Source organism: Periplaneta americana, chromosome 6 (assembly GCF_040183065.1).
Source record: "Periplaneta americana isolate PAMFEO1 chromosome 6, P.americana_PAMFEO1_priV1, whole genome shotgun sequence".
NCBI lineage: Eukaryota > Metazoa > Arthropoda > Insecta > Blattodea > Blattidae > Periplaneta > Periplaneta americana.
Window position 1 is genome coordinate 25,309,992 of NC_091122.1, and position 20,573 is coordinate 25,330,564.

At 35.8% G+C, this 20,573-nt stretch overlaps 1 long non-coding RNA gene across 2 annotated transcripts in view; it reads right to left on the minus strand.

Moving 5' to 3' along the window:
* The window catches only part of LOC138701154 (uncharacterized), a 761,914-nt gene that overhangs the window by 287,468 nt on the left and 453,873 nt on the right, over positions 1-20,573 (minus strand). For both annotated transcript variants that reach the window (XR_011332464.1, XR_011332465.1), the window contains exon 4: positions 18,925-18,993. This is a non-coding gene — a long non-coding RNA (uncharacterized lncRNA). The remainder of the gene's footprint in view (positions 1-18,924; positions 18,994-20,573) is intronic.

The following is a 20,573-nucleotide window of genomic DNA, read 5'->3' on the forward strand; positions in this document are numbered from 1 at the left end:
ATTTCGTGTGTAACTATTTTGTTTTACAAATGTGACGATCCATTATGTGAAAACAATGTTAGTACAGGGACATCACTTTAATTTTACTTCAATTTTTATTGTACCTGAGTTTTTTAATATACTTCACTCCCACCCCTTCTACTAATGAAATTCAACCATCCTCTACACAGAACCAAGGCCGCATATACAGTCATACCTAGTAGCCTTACGGTCATAGTAAACAGTACGTTCCAAAAATATGTTCGCGTTCTCCAGTGACGAAAGAGCTTTCAATATTGAATCATTTTCGCACAGGTACTGTCGTCTATTTGCCTACGGGATGCGGTTTCCCCCACCCGCTTCTATTCGCCTGTCTGTAAAGGCTAGTGGCTGGGATGTCTTAGCTCTTTTCTAAAAACATTAATTTCTGTTAGGAATTGGGCGTCTACGTAATATTATACAACCGTTTAAAATAACTTAAATAAAAGGACCTCGTTAAGTAATTAACTGTCACGTGATTTTCCCACTCTCTACGACCCTACGACATAACCACTCGGACGGACAGAAGATAGTATGTCTGAGTAATTTTATCTTTTCGGATCGGCCAGAAGTGAAGATTGGATTTACAGTGTGTAAGGTACTCTTTTATAGAGTAGGTACAGAAATATTTCAACATGAGTTACTAGTACGAAGGACGAAACTGATAATTAAAATTTGGTGCGATAATATGCACATTAGAACTGAAGCCTGTATCGAAATGAACGGCCACCATTTTCAAAAAAGTGTTTAAACATCCATATTTTATTATTTTTCAATTTAACTTCATTGTCTATAGTGTATGCTAATGTGCTATAGACAGTATAGCCTAATATAAACTACATAATGAATACGTCCGCATGGACAGCTCAGTTCGTGAGTAAAAACACTCATTGTTAATACTGTACTCTATTTTGATTAAACAAAAACCTAATGAAAATTATCGAACTCAAAATCGCAATATTTTCTAGTTTACGTAAATGGATGAACTACTTTTCTTCCCTCCTATACCTAATACCTAGTTTGTATATTACGCCAGTATCATCGAACTCCAGTCGTGGATGGGGGGTAGAAAACAGTGTTATGGTTTTCAAAGGTATAGCCAGGTTAATATTAGAAATGTTAGTAAAAATAAAATGATGTCCCTGTATAAGTACGCCACCATGTTAGAAGCACTTGTAGAAAGGAAATTATTTTATTGCCCTTTTACGAGTTTATTTGGGGGGGGGTGAAACAGGTTCGTGGTATGAATTTGCTTGAGTTTACCTGATTTTACTTGAGATGTGTATTTATTTTACTGTGGACTTTAATGACATTACTGTAGTTTATATTTTGCAATATACCACTCTATCAAAACCACTTCTAGAAGTGGAAATTCTTTTATTGTCCTTTTTGGTTCAATTTGGAGGGGGAGGGAACAAATTCACTATATGAAATCGCTTCAGTTTACCAGGAAATTTCCATGGTGTTTGTATTCTGTGATAAGACGTGTATCTCTTTAAAGTGTTCTTTAATGACAATATTCAAATTACGAATGGTTTATATGTGCGGATTTGAAGGTTGTAGCATTGATTTTTGGAGTGCAATTAGGCTACACAAAATTTTGCTGCTTTCTTGCCAATGGGACAGTCGCTCTCGAGATAAAATAAAACGACAATCACTAGAGCCAGGGAAGAAATAAATTTTCTGTACCTCAAAGTAAAGTAATTTTACTCCCTTCACACATTAAGTTAGGGTTAATAAAGAATTTGGTTAAAGGGATGAATCTGATAAAACTGACAGGAAAAATTTCCTACTATTAGTGACTCGAAATTAAAAGAGGGAGTTTTAAATGGACCAAAAATTAGAGAAATAATGAAGGACAATCACTTCGAATCTTTGTTTGGAAGAAAAACGAAAGCCGCTTGGATTGCATTCAAGGAGGTTGTATTAAATTTTCTGGGTAACCCTCTAGTAAGAACTATGAAGAACTAGTGCAAAATTTACTGTTGGCTTATGAAACTATGGGTTGTAACATGTGCCTGAAAATTCACTTCCTTCACTTCAACCTTGACTTTTTCCCCGAGAATTGTGACGATTTCAATGATAAGCATGGTGAGCGCTTTCATCAAGAAATTTCAACTATGGAAAAAAGATACCAAGACAGTACATTCTACGATCAATCCTAAATAAATTAGGGGGAGTAATTGCCCTAGTAATATCTATTGCAATCCTTTTTATTATACCCATATATAATTCAAATTTCCGAGGTATACCATATCAAATTTCATTTATTAGTCACACATTTCTGATACGAAACGAAATATCCGAAGTAAAATTTTATTCTTGATATTTACCACTTTATCATCACTTGGAGTACCAATATGCTAGCAAAGTATTGTTGAACTCTATCTCATGATTTACCTTATGCAGAAAAAGAAAGCTGTTATCTTCTGAACAGTGAATATTTAACCTTATTGTCACTATACAGAGCGTTTCCGAAGTGGTGTTACAAACTTTCAGAGATGATGGCGAAGGGCACATGTATCAATTTGAGATAAGGAACCCTGGTCCGGAAATGACCGAGTCGAAAGTTACAAGCAAACATAGTTATGTGGAAATGAAATAATTTTATTCCTCTGTACACCTTATTTATGTGTATTTATCTGTACATCTTACACATACTGTATTCATCTGACGTTGTTTACGTTGTCTACCTACAGTATTCCATTCAGTGCGCTGTCTGAGGGATGGGGACAGGAAACTACACTAAAGCAATGCAGATAGCGTAATGTGTAACGGACATGGTCGGTCCTGATATGCACGTCTGTAGACAGCAGTGTATGTGTACAAGTTGCAGTGTCCAGTCGATCAGTCCTAGTGAAATGGAGGAGTACACGAGAGCGGAATAAGCAGACCTGATTTTCGAATAAGGATGAGCCAATGAGAACAGTAGACAAGCTCACAGATTGTATCAGGACAAGTACCCACGTAGGAGACATCCGGCCCATACCATCTTTCCACGACTGTTCCAAAGGTTAAGGGAAGGAGGGCACGTGGTACCAAATTACAATTCCATTTCCACACAACTATTTTTGCTTATAACTTTCGACTCAGTCATTTCCGGACCATGGTTCCTTATCTCAAATTGATACATGTGCCCTTCGCCATCATGCCTGAAAGTTTGTAACACCACCTCGGAAACACTCTGTATAAAGCAGTATTTTGAATAGATATAAATTCCAAAATTTCTCAAAAACCGTTACCAACAACTATTTTTTATTGTCATATTCATATTCAGGGGGCTCAAATTACAGTATATAGAGAAGATGTACTGTAGGTCCACACCTGTGGAGTAACGGTTAGCGCGTCTAGCCGCGAAACCAGGTGGCCCGGGTTCGATTCCCGGTCGGGGCAAGTTAGCTGGTTGAGGTTTTTTCCGGGGTTTTCCCTCAACCCAATATGAGCGAATGCTGGGTAACTTTCGGTGTTGGACCCCGGACTCATTTCACCGGCATTATCACCATCTCATTCAGACGCTAAATAACCTTAGATGTTGATAAAGCGTCGTAAAATAACCTACAAAAAAAAGATGTACTGTATCACATGCCCAGCACAAAAAAAGTTAAAATTTGTTACGCAGTGTAATCATATCGTGCTGTAAATTGCATTGCCCAGCTAAAGAAAATAATCTTACAAAACACCAAACTTAAAAAAAAGTCATCACTTGCGATATGATCTAATAAAAGGAGCAATAAAAATGATGTGATATTGAACATTGAGCGATGTTTTTGTGAGTTTCTGGACAGGCTATAATACCTGGTGTTAGTGAATCAGACAGAACATAGAGGATGCTCTTGAAGTTCATAGAGTACCTTAGTCATGGAAGCGATTTAAAATAAAACTTCAGCTTGCCAAGCAATAAATACATCCCAGAAGCTTCCGGTGATTCAGAACGCACTGATTTCTCCCCCCCCCCCTTCTCTCTCTGTGGCCTTATTTCCTCTTATAAACTGAGGCAGATGTAATGAATGTGATTCACGAGTGACCTTCATAACCTTTCTTCTATTCAAAGGGGCCACCAGGTGAAATAAAGGAGAGAGAAAGAAAAGAAGTCCATGAGAAGTTAAAGGAAACTGTCATTTCATAGTTCCTGGGAATTTCAACATAAGTAAATAGTCTTTAAAAGATATCATCTATCTCTTTCTGTATACGTCATACGTTGAATGATTGCAATAGTCTGTTCTGAATTATCTATTGCAGCTTAGAAATTGCCGTAATTTTCGTTGTCATGGAAAAAAAGAAAGAAAAAAGAAGACGGACGTCAATCAACAACTATTTAAAATTCCCTTCAGAAGACAGGCGAAACTCTTTCACATGTTGCTATGGGAACGGTTTCGTATAAGTGGAAGGTCGAAAAATCAACTTAATTTTATTAACTGACATTGATAATGTAGCAATTTATTATTAGACTATTATTATTATTATTATTATTATTATTATTATTAATAGTAGTACTTTCGTGTTTTGTTTTACGACGCTTTATCATCTGCTATGGTTATGTAGCGTCCGAGTAAGATGGTGATAATGCCAGCGAAATGAATCCAGAGCCGAAAGTTACCCAGCATTTGTTCTTAATAGGTTGAGGGAAAACCCGGGGGAAAAACGTGAACCAGGTAACTTGTCCTAACCAGAATTTGAACCCAGGCTCCTCATTTCATGGTCAGACATGCTAACCGTTATTCCACAATGATGGAACAAAATCAGTTGTATGTCCACATCAATTGGACGCATGTTTATACTGTAAGAATCTTTTGTACACCAGAATAATCCACATTACCGCCCTAATTTACTACATACCACCTCCATCATCAGAAAGTAACGGTAAGGGAAAAGGAAGCTACCGGTATCTGCATATTCTTCCAGCATGACGGAGCTCCTGTACATTTTAGCCGTCAAGAGACACATCATCTAAATCTCGCATTTTCTGAACGATGGATCGGCCATGGTGGTCACGTACATTAGCCACCAAGGTCCCCAGACTTCTTCTGTTGATTTTTTATGTGGGGATGGATTGAAAGGCGAAGTGTACAAAAACAGATTGATATCTCGCATTATGAAAAGTGCTACCCTCATAATAGAACAAACCGACTTCAGAAGAGCAACGCTTTCTGTTGTCGACAGAGCGGAAAAGTGTATTGAACTCTTGAAATATGTTGATATGTAAATAGGTAATAAATGTAATCAATAAGCCATTTGTCTTTCCTAGGCGGGCTAAACACTACACCACTATGTTCGGTAAATGATAGAGTTGATGATAATATGGTAAAATAATAATTTATCAATAATTTAATTTAGATACCTAGATGTTAGAGGAAAGTGGAGTAGGCCTAATAATCGAAAATCAGTTAACACAAGAACTTTGTCCACAATAAATCTTACAAAACCTGCCTGGGATTGCTTACCTATACTCCCCTCTCCCAATATTAAAACTAGACATACCCAAAAAGACGATGGCTTAATTCAGTTCTATGCTGTTTTGTTTTTTTCTCCTAATTCGTGTCATTTCCTGCCCTCAGCTTGAATAATTATAAACGGAAACAACAAGGAAATAAACTAGATAATCTGACATCTAGATATACACCTTTAGCAGGTGTCTGGATAAAAACGCCACGTTAAAATACTAGAATATTATATTTCAATTTTATTACGTACACATTCTGTGTTAACAAATGTCAAAAAATTTGTCATACTTACTAGCAGCAAATTTGTAAGTGCTTGGTCCTTCAATACAATAGCCGTAGATGACGTCTCAAGCTGTGAGAAAAACATCTGCCTGCGCTGTAAACTTCGAAATCATCTCCCAAGTTTTAGGCCCAACTCGCTTTTCAGTTGTCTGCTAGGACATTATCATACATCGAGTATTACCATAGCAACTGCTATCCAAACACGGCCTCCTTGATTGTTATGTATATCATATGGAGAAATACTGAATAAATATCACATTCATTCCAGTCGCTTGTAAGTACTTGTAATTTGTTTACACGGACAATTACATCAACTTGTTAGTTGATTACAATATAACTTTTTTACATTATTTACTCTTTGCGATGTACAACCATTATCTCTTTAATGAAACTACAAATATAGGCCTAAGTGTAGCTTACAGTTTTTTTTATTACTATAGCCAACAATTTATTAACTTGTTGCATGTCCGCCTTTATATTTCGTATTTTGTTTCCTGTCACAGACCAACACTAAGTTACTGATATTCCGCCGTTTATTCATCAATTTTCGGTCGAGAAATCCCCAAAATGGGCCTATGGTAAGCCGCTCCAGTTAAAAAATGTCTCTCGATACACACAGATTTTACTGCTCCGTCCGACAAAGACCTCTGTTGCAGTGTAGTAAAGGCTAGTTTCAGTATAGTCCCGTCGCACTAATTTCCGGCAGCCAATCGCGTTGCAGGCCGGCTACATTTAAACGTGTGAGTTTTGTGATTCGCTGAAGAAGACATTATTCATTTCTTAAGGCTCGATAAATGCTTAATATAATCGCCCGCCATTTTGGCTCTTTCACTGGCGTTCGCAGAAAGCACACGAAGACGTTATTTGCCGCTCAATTATTTGCTGAATTACATTGCGTTTGATTTATTATCATAGGAGCTGCGACATGACAATGTTTAACGGTGTGGCAAATAGATTCCTCGTATGGTAGCTCGGGAACGAAAGAACAAAAATGGCGAACGATACTACCTACGTAAAATTTATAGAGCCTTCACTTCCTAAGACATAAGCAAAGAGGAGGAGTCACGCCGGGAATAACAGCGTCGCGACTATAATAGTATTGATGATACTGTGATGATAGTATTGTTGAAATTATAAGCATTAGTAATTTTGCTCAAAACACTTGGTGTAATTTTTATTTGTAATGTTGGTCATATAGTCTTATGTATCAATTAGGACTGACATTCATATATTTTAAGTACACGTGTAAGTTCATATCAATATTTTTATTGTGTTTTAATATATCTTATTGTGTATGTTGTATATTCTTTTTTGTATATATTTGTAATTTTAACACGTGTGAGAACTTCCCCAATATACAGTATAATTCACACTAAAACCCAGGACATATTCCATATGATAATATCCTGAAAGTTACAGGCCGATATGATAAAATTTGTGACGCAACAAGCCTTTTTATGTTAAGAAAAAAATGAAAAGCGAAAAAACCACATGGAAAAAAATAACACATTTACTGATCTCAGAATAGCCCTGCATATGTTAACTGCATTGGCTTTAAAAATCATCGCAGGGCAACATTTATAATAAAAGTGAAAAATTGAAAATCTTGAAAATATTTTCGAAATTTTACCCCTTAAAATATCCTTAGGAATCGGTAATAAAACCGTTTGATCCGAACAAATGCAACTTTTCGTTCTGAAAGCGAGTTTCAAATTGTTTGCATTTGTTCGGCTCAAATTTCTGCACATATAAAGGACCAAAACTAAAATTCTTTGAATCATTTATTATCATTATACACTACTCTCTTAAATTGACTGAGCATATTGGGAATTCAATCAATGGATTTCCCTAAACACGCTATGAAATGTTTAATATAAAATAATTTTTATCTCGAAAAGGATGCAAAAACAAGCAAAATTCTGCAAATCTAGTCTTTCAGGCAAAGCTCCCTGTAAAGCAGATTTGAATAATTTCAAGGGAAAAATTGTTCCGCGGGCGGGTATCGATCCCGGGACCTCTGGTTGAACGTACCAGCGCTCTTACCTACTGAGCTACCCGGGAACTCCACCCGACACCGTCTCAATTGAAATTATTCAAGCGAAATTCTGTTAAGTTGTTTTGTTTGAAACATCTCAAAGAATAACTCCCTGAAATTAATGACATTACTACTACTACTACTACTGCTACTGCTACTGTTGCTGCTACTGCTACTGGTATTGCTACTGCTACTACTACTACTACTACTACTACTACTACTGCTACTACTGCTGCTACTGCTACTGGTACTGCTACTGCTGGTACTGGTACTGCTACTGCTACTGCTGCTACTACTACAGCTACTGCTACTACTGCTACTGGTACTGCTGCTACTACTACTGCTACTGATACTATTGCTACTGCTGCTGCTACTACTACTACTACTGCTACTGCTGCTACTGCTACTACTACTGCTACTGGTACTACTACTGCTGCTACTACTACTACTGCTACTACTACTACTGGTACTGCTGCTACTACTACTGCTACTGATACTATTGCTACTGCTGCTGCTGCTACTACTACTGCTGTTGCCACTACTACTGCTACTGCTACTACTAATGCTGCTACTAGTACTACTGCTGCTACTACTACTGCTACTGATACTATTGCTACTGATACTATTGCTACTGCTGCTGCTGCTACTACTACTACTGCTACTACTAATGCTGCTACTACTACTACTGCTACTACTACTGCTGCTACTACTACTGCTACTGATACTATTGCTACTGCTGCTGCTGCTACTACTACTACTGCTACTACTACTACTGCTACTACTACTGCTGCTGCCACTATTACTGCTACTGCTACTGCTAATGCTGCTACTACTACTACTACTACTGCTGCTACTACTACTGCTGCTACTACTACTGCTACTGATACTATTGCTACTGCTGCTGCTGCTACTACTACTACTGCTACTACTACTGCTGCTGCCACTACTACTGCTACTACTAATGCTGCTACTACTACTACTGCTACTACTACTACTAATACTACTAATACTGCTACTACTACTACTAATACTACTACTAATACTAATACTACTACTACTAATACTACTACTACTACTACTAATACTACTACTACTACTAATACTACTACTAATACTAATACTACTACTGCTACTACTACTACTAATACTACTAATACTGCTACTACTACTACTACTAATACTACTACTAATACTAATACTACTACTACTACTAATACTACTACTACTACTAATACTACTACTACTAATACTACTACTACTAATACTACTACTACTACTAATACTACTACTAATACTAATACTACTACTGCTACTACTACTACTAATACTACTAATACTGCTACTACTACTACTACTACTACTAATACTACTACTAATACTAATACTACTACTACTAATACTACTACTACTACTAATACTACTACTAATACTAATACTACTACTACTACTACTAATACTAATACTGCTACTACTACTACTACTAATACTGCTACTACTACTACTACTAATACTGCTACTACTAATACTAATACTGCTACTACTAATACTAATATTGCTACTACTAATACTAATACTGCTACTGCTACTACTACTGCTATTACTACTACTACTATTACTACTACTACTACTACTACTGTTACGAAACTAATAAAATCAGAAATCTAGTTTTTGTCTAGCACATGTTGTAGGAACAGCTGGTTTTGAACTCAAAACCTTTAAATAGAAACCTTACGAAGAGGCCCGTTATACCTCTCAAAGCTCATCGTTTACGCTGTTGCTGTATTAAGCAATCTAGGAAACAAAGATGAGCTTCTTAAAGCTCCCATACAGCGGAAAACGATTTGGAATCAAAGCCTTCTGTGAACCGGCAACTACTGTAAATCGTGCAACTCAAAGAATCGGTCCAATCATCTGTCAGTAATTGGTGTGCAATTCCCTGTCTTTACAATCGTTTTATTGGTTATAATTGTATATTATTGTCTCTAGTTCCCACGGGACCCGTTATTTTAAAAGATTTCCTTCTCCTCTTTTTCTCGTAGCGTTCTGATCATAACATACTGCTCTCTCAATACAACAAAAGAACCTATAATATTGTCATCTTATGCCACATGCAGGTAAAAGACGCACGTAAATTTCTGTGCATTATGTATACTAGAATTGATCTTTACAATGAGTAATTTCAATTAGGTTGAAATTTGTATTGTGTGTATGTAAAGAGTTGGACCTTAAGTACTTCCAGACGTACAGAAGGAAAAATGTGTTATTTTGTCGAAAGTCTATTGTTCGGATTCTTTGTGTAACCATAGTAACTAGGCTGGCCTGCTACATATGATTAGTATCTATTCTGTCAGTCTTTCTGCCGCTATTCAATTGATGGAAAGAGAAAGGGAGAGAGAGAAAAATGACGACTGACATCCTGATGATACACATGTAACTACGTAACAATGAGCCTAAATTGGGAGACAATTGAAGCACGACAACCCCATATCCGCTACGCTTGTACAAGTCTACGTATTTTTTTTTTTTTTCATTTCGTACGGAACTACAGAATCTTTTTATTGTGATGGTTGACTATTTATTACTCGCATCAGTGATTCAGACTATTGAGGGGGAGGTTCTGTCATTTGCGTCACAAGGTAAAATTGACAATCTTCGTTACGGGTCTGTGGAATTTTCCGAGATATCGCGGGCAACGGTAAAACTGCCTAATTCCATTGTTGAACACAGTTCTTGTCTCCAGGATGATAGAAGTTCAGGCCATTACTAATTAGTGTCTTTCTTTCGTTGGAGTGCAATATCGGAAGAACCTACATACACAGTGAGAAAAGAAAAAAAGACACAACATTTAAATGGTTTCACAGTCCTTGTAGACCGGGAAGGTTCTGTAATATTTAATTTTTTACCATTTATTAAACATTCTTTTTTATAGATATATTAATTTATCTTACAGAATTTATCTGTAATATTGACACTTAATATTTAGGAGAAAAATTCGCTCCGGCGCCGGGGATAGAACCCGGGTCCTTGGTTCTACGTACCAAGCGCTCTGACCATTGAGCTACGCCGAATTCAATCCACAGCACCGGATAATGACAGTTGACATTGGATACACGTCAACATATAATATGCCTAACTTGGAGTCAGGTCACAAAGGGAAAATAAATTCATTATACTTGTTGATGGGTCAAATACCGAGAATAAATTACTTATCATTTTCAATTTATCATTTTTATATTAATCATTTTTTTTTTCCTGTTAATAATTTAATTGGAATATATGAGAAATAGTAGGAGGAAAGTTCGATCCGGTGCTGTGGATTAAATTCGGTGTAGCTGAGTGGTCAGAGCGCTTGGTACGTAGAACCAAGGGCCCGGGTTCGATCCCCGGCGCCGGAGCGAAATTTCTCCTAAATATTAAGTGTCATTATTTTTTAGTTTTTGTAAGACAGTGCAAAATCTATCATTTATGCCGAACTAAGCATTATGGTCTTACGAATTCAGCAGGCCAAGCCGTTTGTTGTGCTGTCATCATTTGTTTTCTTCCGTTTTGAGTTCTCATTTCGTGAATAATGGGTCGCTTAACGAACGAAGACAAGATTTTCATTAAACATTTGCACCAATATGATAATTTATCTGCCCGTCAAATTGTAAGGAAGTACGCTCAACGAGAATGGTCTGTTTCAAGTGTACAACGATTGATTAGCAAGATACGGACATGATATCCCTCCTGAGAGATTATTGCGTGAAAGATCGCATTTCTCAGATTCTCTGGTAGTTTCCGCTGGGGTTTCAAACGAGATCTTAATCCTGTGGACTATTTTGTATGGAGTCAACTACAAAAAGTAGTTTACTACGAAACAAGAATTCGTAATATTGAACATTTAAGACAACGCCTTCTTGAATGTTGACTTGATCAAAGACAGATATCCAGTGCTATTGGACAATGGAGAAGGCGGCTACAAATGGTTGTGCGGGCAAATGGCGGTCACATAGAGCATCATTTTTAATTTTGATTATTTGAAAGATCATTAATTATTATTAATTTTACCAACATTCAGTTTCTGCATTTTGAAATAATAAATTGTCTTCAAAAACCACATTTTTCGCATCATTGTGTATTGAGCTCCATAATATTTTAATTGAGCCTCAAAAAAACATAATAAAAACTCCTGATCATCTTTAAAATCTACTCTTTCCAACAGTGTATTCAATATAAATTAATGTTATGTATTTCCGAAAATAGAGTATTTCTAATTTTGTGCCATTGTTTTTGGACCACTGTGTATATGTGAGAATATTATTATTATTATTATTATTGTTATTATTATTATTATTATTATTATTATTATTATTATTATTATTATTATTATTATTGTAGACCTAATCTTCATTTAACATAATTAGGAACATTAAATCCAGACTTTTAAGATGGGCAGAGCATGTAGCACGTATGGTCAATCCAAAAATTCAAATAGAGTGTTAGTTGGACGTCTCGAGTGAAAAAGACCTTTGGAGAGGCCGAGACGTAGATGGGAGGATAATATTAAAAATGATTTCAGGGAAGTGGGGATAGGAACCGATGGTGGGCTTATGTGAGGGCGGCAATGAACCTTCGGGTTCTATAAAAGATATTTGTAATTAAGTATACAAAGGGCAGATCTTTCACTGCAAACCCAGCATCCTCCAATCTATCGTATTTTCTGTCTTTCCCTTTGTTTTCTCATATGATCCACATATCTTAATGTCGTCTATCATCTGATATCTTCTTCTACCACGAACTCTTCTCCCGTTCACCATTCCTTCAGTAGACAGTTTTTCTCAGCCAATGACCCAACTAATAAAATTCCCTTTTCTCAAACATGGCTGAGCGGAGATTGAAACTTTAGCACACGTCTTGGGATTCTGTGAACTGGGATTGCTCGTGAGGAACTCTAGAAATCATCTTGTAAGATCCAAAATTGCTGCCACATTAAGAAATAAGGGCTGGATAGTAGAAGAAGAAATCTCCTGTCTAGCTGAAAATGGGTCAACGAGACGAGTAGATATTTTAGCATACAATGCTGACACTAAACAGGGCATCATTGTGGACCCCACGATACGTTTTGAAGTAGAATGTCATCAGTCAGCCGAGGTCCACCTTGAGAAGAAGTCGATCTATGAGCCTACAGTCAACTATTTCAAGCTGAAATATGGCTTAATTCACGTTGAGGTATTCGGCTTGCTCATAGGTGCTCAAGGGACTATACCAGCTTTTTTCGAAGAATTTCGACGACAGTTTGCTCTGCCAACATCTCTGAGGTTTGACATTGTGATAATTGTGTCAAAAAAATCCTGCCAAATCCTAATTAATCACATGGAGCCACAGTAATAGCAATTATAATTTCTTACGCCCTTTTCTTTGTTCCCTTCTTTAAAATTTAATATCTATGTTTACATACGTATACTTACTTACTGGCTTTTAAGGAACCCGGAGGTTCATTGCCGCCCTCACATAAGCCCGCCATTGGTCCCTATCCTGAGCAAGATTAATCCATTCTCTATCATCATATCCCACCTCCCTCAAATCCATTTTAATATTATCTTCAAATCTACGTCTCGGCCTCCCTAAAGACCTTTTTCCCTCCGGCCTCCCAACTAATACTCTATATGCATTTCTGGATTCGCCCATACGTGCTACATGCCCTGCCCATCTCAAACGTCTGGATTTAATGTTCCTAATTATGTCAGGTGAAGAATACAACGCGTGCAGTTCTGTGTTGTGTAACTTTCTCCATTCTCCTGTAACGTCATCCCTCTTAGCCCCAAATATTTTCCTAAGCACCTTATTCTCAAGCACTCTTAATCTATGTTCCTCTCTGAAAGTGAGAGTCCAAGTTTCACAACCATACAGAACAACCGGTAATATAACTGTTTTATAAATTCTAACTTTCAGATTTTTTTGACAGCAGACTGGATGATAAAAGCTTTTCAACCGAATAATAGCAGGCATTCCCCATATTTATTCTGTGTTTAATTTCCTCCCGAGTATCATTTATATTTTTTGTTTACATACGTATATTATTTTTTTTAGGATATACTGAGTCCATAAGGGCTACCCTCAATGGGAGGGGGCAGTTCATTATTATTATTATTATTATTATTATTATTATTATTATTATTATTATTATTATTATAAGTTATGTAACTGGTCGTCATATGTTGATTTTATTTCGGATTCCTTTCATCCGAAAACACAGAACCCAGTAGTTCCCGGGAATAAACGATATTATAATTCCCAACTTATAAAAGAACTGATCTGCCGCAAACATAGTAAAACGTAAAATATTACGAAAGAAAAATATTTCGTATCTTTATTTTAAAATGTATACTCCTTCATAACGACTTTGTGCACCCCCTGCATTGCAAGTTACCGGAGCAACACATCTACTGAAAATAAACATACGAGCATCGTGTTCTCGTAGTCGATATTTGTTTTTACTTGTATATTTGTTCCATTTTGTAGCTGCTTCGTTCTCGGTATAAATTTTTATTGCTGTTAAGGTCTTACAAGTAGAGTTAAAAGGAAAACAAATGCGTTTTGTTTTTTTGTTTTTTTTTTTTACCATTACATACAGATGCGAGTCTTACCGCTTCAGGAACTACGTCCCGTCCATTTACGTATCAGCGGGAGGTGACTTATCCCTAGAGGTGCCTGTTCGCTTCCAGAAACTGAATATCGCAATACTCTTCCTGTATTTCACGAGAAAGGCATACTTTTCTGAGACCATCGATTTTGGCAATTCAGGTGGACGTTAATGCTGTAAAATTGTGAAACTTGTATGTATGCATTTATTCACACTGCAATGGGTATATACCCGGTGGCAGTGGTAACTAATTACACTCAATAATGACAATAATAAACACAATTAACAAAAATACAATAAATAATAATACTAATAATTAATACTAGCAATAATTAATAATAATAATACTAATAATAATAATAATAATAATAATAATAATAATAATAACAATAATAACAGGGAACATCCTAAATTGAATGAAGCACGATCAGTTAAAATAACATTTAAAGTAAATCTCATTTGTACCTTAAACCTATGTTCGAACTAAAACGCACGAGTATGCTATGTTCATATCTGCACAAGTACCTTTCAACATTACACTCATTTCGCTGTCAACTCACTCCCTGCACTGGAACTACGACACATTTCATTGATTCTATCCTGATTTTACTAACACTTCAAAAACATTTCACTGTTCAAATACTTTACACTGTCACTATAAACTATAAAGCTTCATGATAGGAACTACGTTTCACTTACTCAACACACTTCACTGACACAACATAATTCTTCACTGATAGAACACTTCAATAACAAAATATAAATTACACCCTTTTAAATACTGTGTATAATTATCGTCTATTAGTAAAGTCCTTAAGCCTATTTTTAAATACATTTTTGGTTGTTGCTAAAGCCTTTAGTAAGTCTGCAGGTAAAGCAGGTAGTACAGCAAGACAAAAATACGGTAAAATGTTCGAAATTAGCGGAGCTATTCACAGTGAAATTTGATTTTCAGCCTTTTCGTTCTTAATTTTTAGAGTTTCAAAAATATTTTGTGTTTTTAATTATCCTAATTAAACCTTACTGTTTTCAATTATACACACTGGGCCAAAATAGGCACAAAATTAGAAAAATTCTATTTTCGGAAATACATAACATTAATTTATAATAAATAATTGATTAAATGGCGATCTTACTCGTGTTAATTGTGTAAGCATGTGCGGCTTACAGCTGTTTCGATGCTTCTTGACACCATCCTCAGAGCCTACTAGATCTCGGCGTCATCTCGAACTTCGCTGCCTGTTGTGTGTGTGCGTTCGATTATTGAAAAGTGTTGAAATGTGGTGTCAAATAGTGTGTGTGTTCTGAAATTGATCTGTGTGTTGAGAATCTGATCAGGGTGTGTTTTGGTGTGTCTGTATATTTCATATTGTTCTAGTGTGTTGAGTTTTTGGTTTTTTGGTTGTATTTTATTTTATTTTTTTTTATTATTTTATTGGGTTATTTTACGACGCTGTATCAACATCTAGGTTATTTAGCGTCTGTATGAAATGAAGGTGATAATGCCGGTGAAATGAGTCCGGGGTCCAACACCGAAAGTTACCCAGCATTTGCTCGTATTGGGTTGAGGGAAAACCCCGGAAAAAACCTCAACCAGGTGACTTGCCCCGACCGGGATTCGAACCCGGGCCACCTGGTTTCGCTGCCAGACGCGCTGACCGTTACTCCACAGGTGTGGACTTTCGGGTTGTATGTGTAGGATGTCCATGTCTGTATTTATGTTACTGTATGTGTGGTTGGCATTAGTTATGTGTTCGGCATATGTAGATGTATTGTGTCCTATGGTTATTGCTTTAATGTGTTCTTTGTATCGAGTTTGGAATGTTCTGCCTGTCTGTCCAATGTAGAAACTGTCGCAATTATTGCATGTGAGTTTGTATACACCTGTGTGGTCGTATTTATTTGTTTGTGTTGTTTGTGTGTTGAGATGTCTTTGTAGTGTGTTTTCTATTCTGTATGTTATGTTATATTTCTGTTTTCTGAATGAGGATGCGATCTTGTGTGTGTTTTTGTTTTCGTATGTTAGTGTGATGTATTTCTTGTGTTCTTGTGCTTGTGTTGTGTTTTGTGTGTATTTGGGTATGTTTATAATGAATGCACTATTGGAAAGAGTGGACTTTAAAGATGAGCAGGACTTTTGAGTATGTTTTTTTTTTAGGCTCAATTAAAATATTATGGAGGTCAATACACAATGATGCGAAAAATGTGGTTTTTGAAGACAATTTATTACTTCAAAATGCAGAAACTGAATGTTGGTAAAGTTAATAATAATTAATGATCTATCAAATAATCAAAATTTAAAATGATGCTCTATGTGACCGCTATTTGCCCGCACAACCATTTGTAGGCGTCTTCTTCATTGTCCAATAGCACTGGATATCTGTCTTTGATCAAGCCGGTCCCAATATTCAAGAAGACGTTGTCTTAAATGTTTAATATTACGAATTCTTATTTTGTAATAAACTGCTTTTTGTAGGTGACTCCATACAAAATAGTCCAAAGGATTAAGATCTCGTTTGAAACTCCACCGGAAACCACCAGGGAATCTTAGAAATGCGACCTTTCACGCAATAATCTCTCAGGAGGGATATCATGTCCGTGTCTTGCTAATCAATCGTTGTACACTTGAAACAGACCATTCTCGCTCAGCGTAGTTCCTTACAATTTGACGGGCAGATAAATTATCACATTGGTGCAAATGTTTAATGAAAATCGTCTTCGTTCGTTAAGCGACCCATTATTCACTAAATGAGAACTCAAAACGGAAGAAAACAAATGATGATAGCACAACAAACGGCTTGGCCTGCTGAAGTCTTAAGACCATAATGCTTAGTTCGGCATAAACGATCGATTTTGTACTGCCTTACAAAAATTAAAAAATAATGTTTAATAAATGGAAAAAAATTAAATATTACAGTAATTTCCCGGCCTAGAAGGACTGTGAAATTTGCCTATGAAACAAACTTTCAAGTGAAATCATTAGCTACTGGAATATAACCATTTAAATGTTGTGCCTTTTTTGGCCCACTGTGTGTATGTATTTACATATGTATTGTTTTTCCCCTTTTGTATTTGTGACGAAGCTTATAGGCTAACTGTAGGCTATGTCTAAAGGCTTGATAAATTTAATAATTGAATTATCTACTTCACTCTTCTAGCAGATAATATCTCGATATCTCACACTAATAGCTCGGGTCTATTTGTACGAAAGTCCCGAGTTTAAGACCAGCTTATTTAAACCTTTTTATCCTTTACCATATTGGTTAATAAACATAACATAACATAACATAACATAACATAACATAACATAACATGACATGGAATTCGCTGCCGCTCGAAATCAGGGGTAGTCTTAGTCTTCAGTTGTTTAAAATTAGGTTGTTTAGATATATTTTAAATGCCAAGAATTAGTTTTTTAGGTATAATTTTTATTTATTATTATTATTATTACTACTATCATTATTATTATTACTACTATCATTATTATTATTATTATTATTATTATTATTATTATTATTTTACACAGTCATTACTTTATTTTTCCATTAACACTTATATCTAGGTAATTGTCATTCCTCAATGTAACACGTGCTGTGTTGATCATACTAATTCTACTATTCCTTCAGTTGTGAGATTATATTCAAATGTATTAATTCTGTTTTTTTAAGTTAATACTGTATACTAGATGTATTTTCCTGTTTGTGATTATGTATTAAGTCTCTCTTTTTTATTATATAGCCTATATATTTTTTATTATTGTTATTTTAAAGTTAATACTGATTGTGTATATGTATTCAATCTCTCTTTTTTACTTAATTATGTTTATTATTATTTTTAGGTTAATATTTCTATACCGGTGTGTATTTTTTTGTATGTGATTTGATCCTGGTTGAGTGGAAGAGAAGACCTGATGGCCTTAACTCTGCCAGGGAAAATAAAACTATTACTACTACTAACATAACATAACATAACATAACATAACATAACATAACATAACATAACATAACATAACATAACATAACATAACATAACATAACATAACATAACATAACATAACATAACACAGTGAAAGATGATATTGATTGGTTGAAATTCAGTGGATTCGTACGTTGCATTAGTGAATGGATAAGTGTGTGAAATATAGCAGGAAAAGTCAAAACTCTCAACGGAATTTAATAGAACTACGTATTTCGCTAATTAAATAAGTATTGAAGAACAAAAAATAACGCGTACTACTATTTTTAAACAAGATATTTAATTCGTTAACCCAAATATAAATAAGTGCTTGGTTGCTATGGAAACATGGACAGCAGACGAATGAAAGTGCAGAAAAACGCTAGAAGTTATGCACCAATCCAATAGTATTGTATTTCATTGGCTGGCATGACCCATTACAGAGCGCTTCCGGCCGGGAACACGCGCAATATACATGCTTGCATGGCCACCTTATACAGTCATAAATTTGCGACATACAGCGTATTATAGTCTATAACACAATTTATATTTGTTTCAAAATGACTGCTCACCTGTGTTGTAGGAGTTGTACAAAAAAGATGTCCGTCTATATCGACACATTCCTCACATCTCCCGATAACCTAAAAAACAAACAAAAAAAACATTGGATTATCTTTCGGAGTGAGTGATGAAGTTTTTTTCAAGAGAAACCGAATGAAGAAGGTAAATCTGTACTAGATATCTAAAAAGTCAGTCAGGATTGTCATAGACATACGGAATGTTATTGGTTAACATCTTCAGACATTTTAAGGGTCAGCAAAACATTATGGTCGGACCTAGGAGTAGTTGCTTTTTCCTTGCCTTTCATCATGATGTATCTACACATCGAGATTGAGGGATGCTATGCAATAACAAGGTATGTAAAGTAGTGGCAGAAAAAAAAACGGACCGACTCTTGTAGCTGATTTTAGAGCCTTGTTCACTCCAGAGCGTCGGTAGACTGGTAACTAAGACTTTCGTGTTTCGAATCCTCCTGGGAAGGAAACGTTTTTTTGTCCCTTATTCAAATTTATTTCCAATACTTTTCGATTGCAGCGATATTTTACTACTTAATTAACTTATTATTCCCAGAACATGAATTTTACCAGCTCATTTTCTAATGGCTTTCGAAATGGGCTACTTCAGCAGTCGAAACTACAGCAGTTTCAGTGGATTACTCGCTATCTTGTGAATGCGGGCGTGGTATGCGCAGTGACTCATTTCGGGGACTTTGATTATGCCGTATGTCCGGGTTTTTTTTCCACTACTTTACACATACCTCGGTATAGTCGCCACTATTAGAAATACAAAACAAATGCACTTATCTTGCTGTTCCATCACATAGGTGGCGAGTATGAAATGCCTTACTGCTTTTGAAGGAAAATCACGGAAAAAACCTCAACTAGGTAACTTCTCCAACCAGGATTTGAACCCGGACCCGCTAGTTATACGGTCAGACGTGCTAACACCGGTGAACAGTATTCAATATTAAACATTTTGATAGACACATTATGGATAGTCTTAGAAAAAAGTTTTGTCGTACAGATTTTTTTAAACTCCCAGAAAGAAAGCACTGCGCATGATCAGAGGACGAGCGACCTGGTTCACAAGAGAACGACTAGTTGACGTAATAAGATTAATTTTGTTTCGTTGTATATCTGATCATGCGCACTACCTCCTTTCTGGGACTTATACAAAGTACAGGGACATCATTTTATTTTTACTAATGTTTCTAATATTAACCTAGCTATACCTTTGGATTAACGGTTCAGAACCGCAAACACCGTTTGCTACCCCCTTCCACGACTGTAGTTCGATGACACTGGCGTAAAATACAAACAAGTCACTTTAATAGGTATAGGAGGGAAGAAAAGTAGTTCATTCATTTACGTAAACTAGGAAATATCGCGATTTTGAGTTTGATAATTTTCATTCGGTTTTTGTTTAATGAAAATACAGTACAGTATTAACAAAAAGTGTTTTTACTCTCGAACTGAGCTATCCATTCGGACATATTCATAATGCTGTGTATATTATACTGTCTACAGCACATTAACGTACAACATAGAGAATGAAGTTAAATTGAAAAATAATTATAATATGGATATTTAAACAGAATTTTGAAAATGGTGGCCGTTCATTTCGATACAGGCTACAGTTCTTTTTTTTTCTTTGCATATTA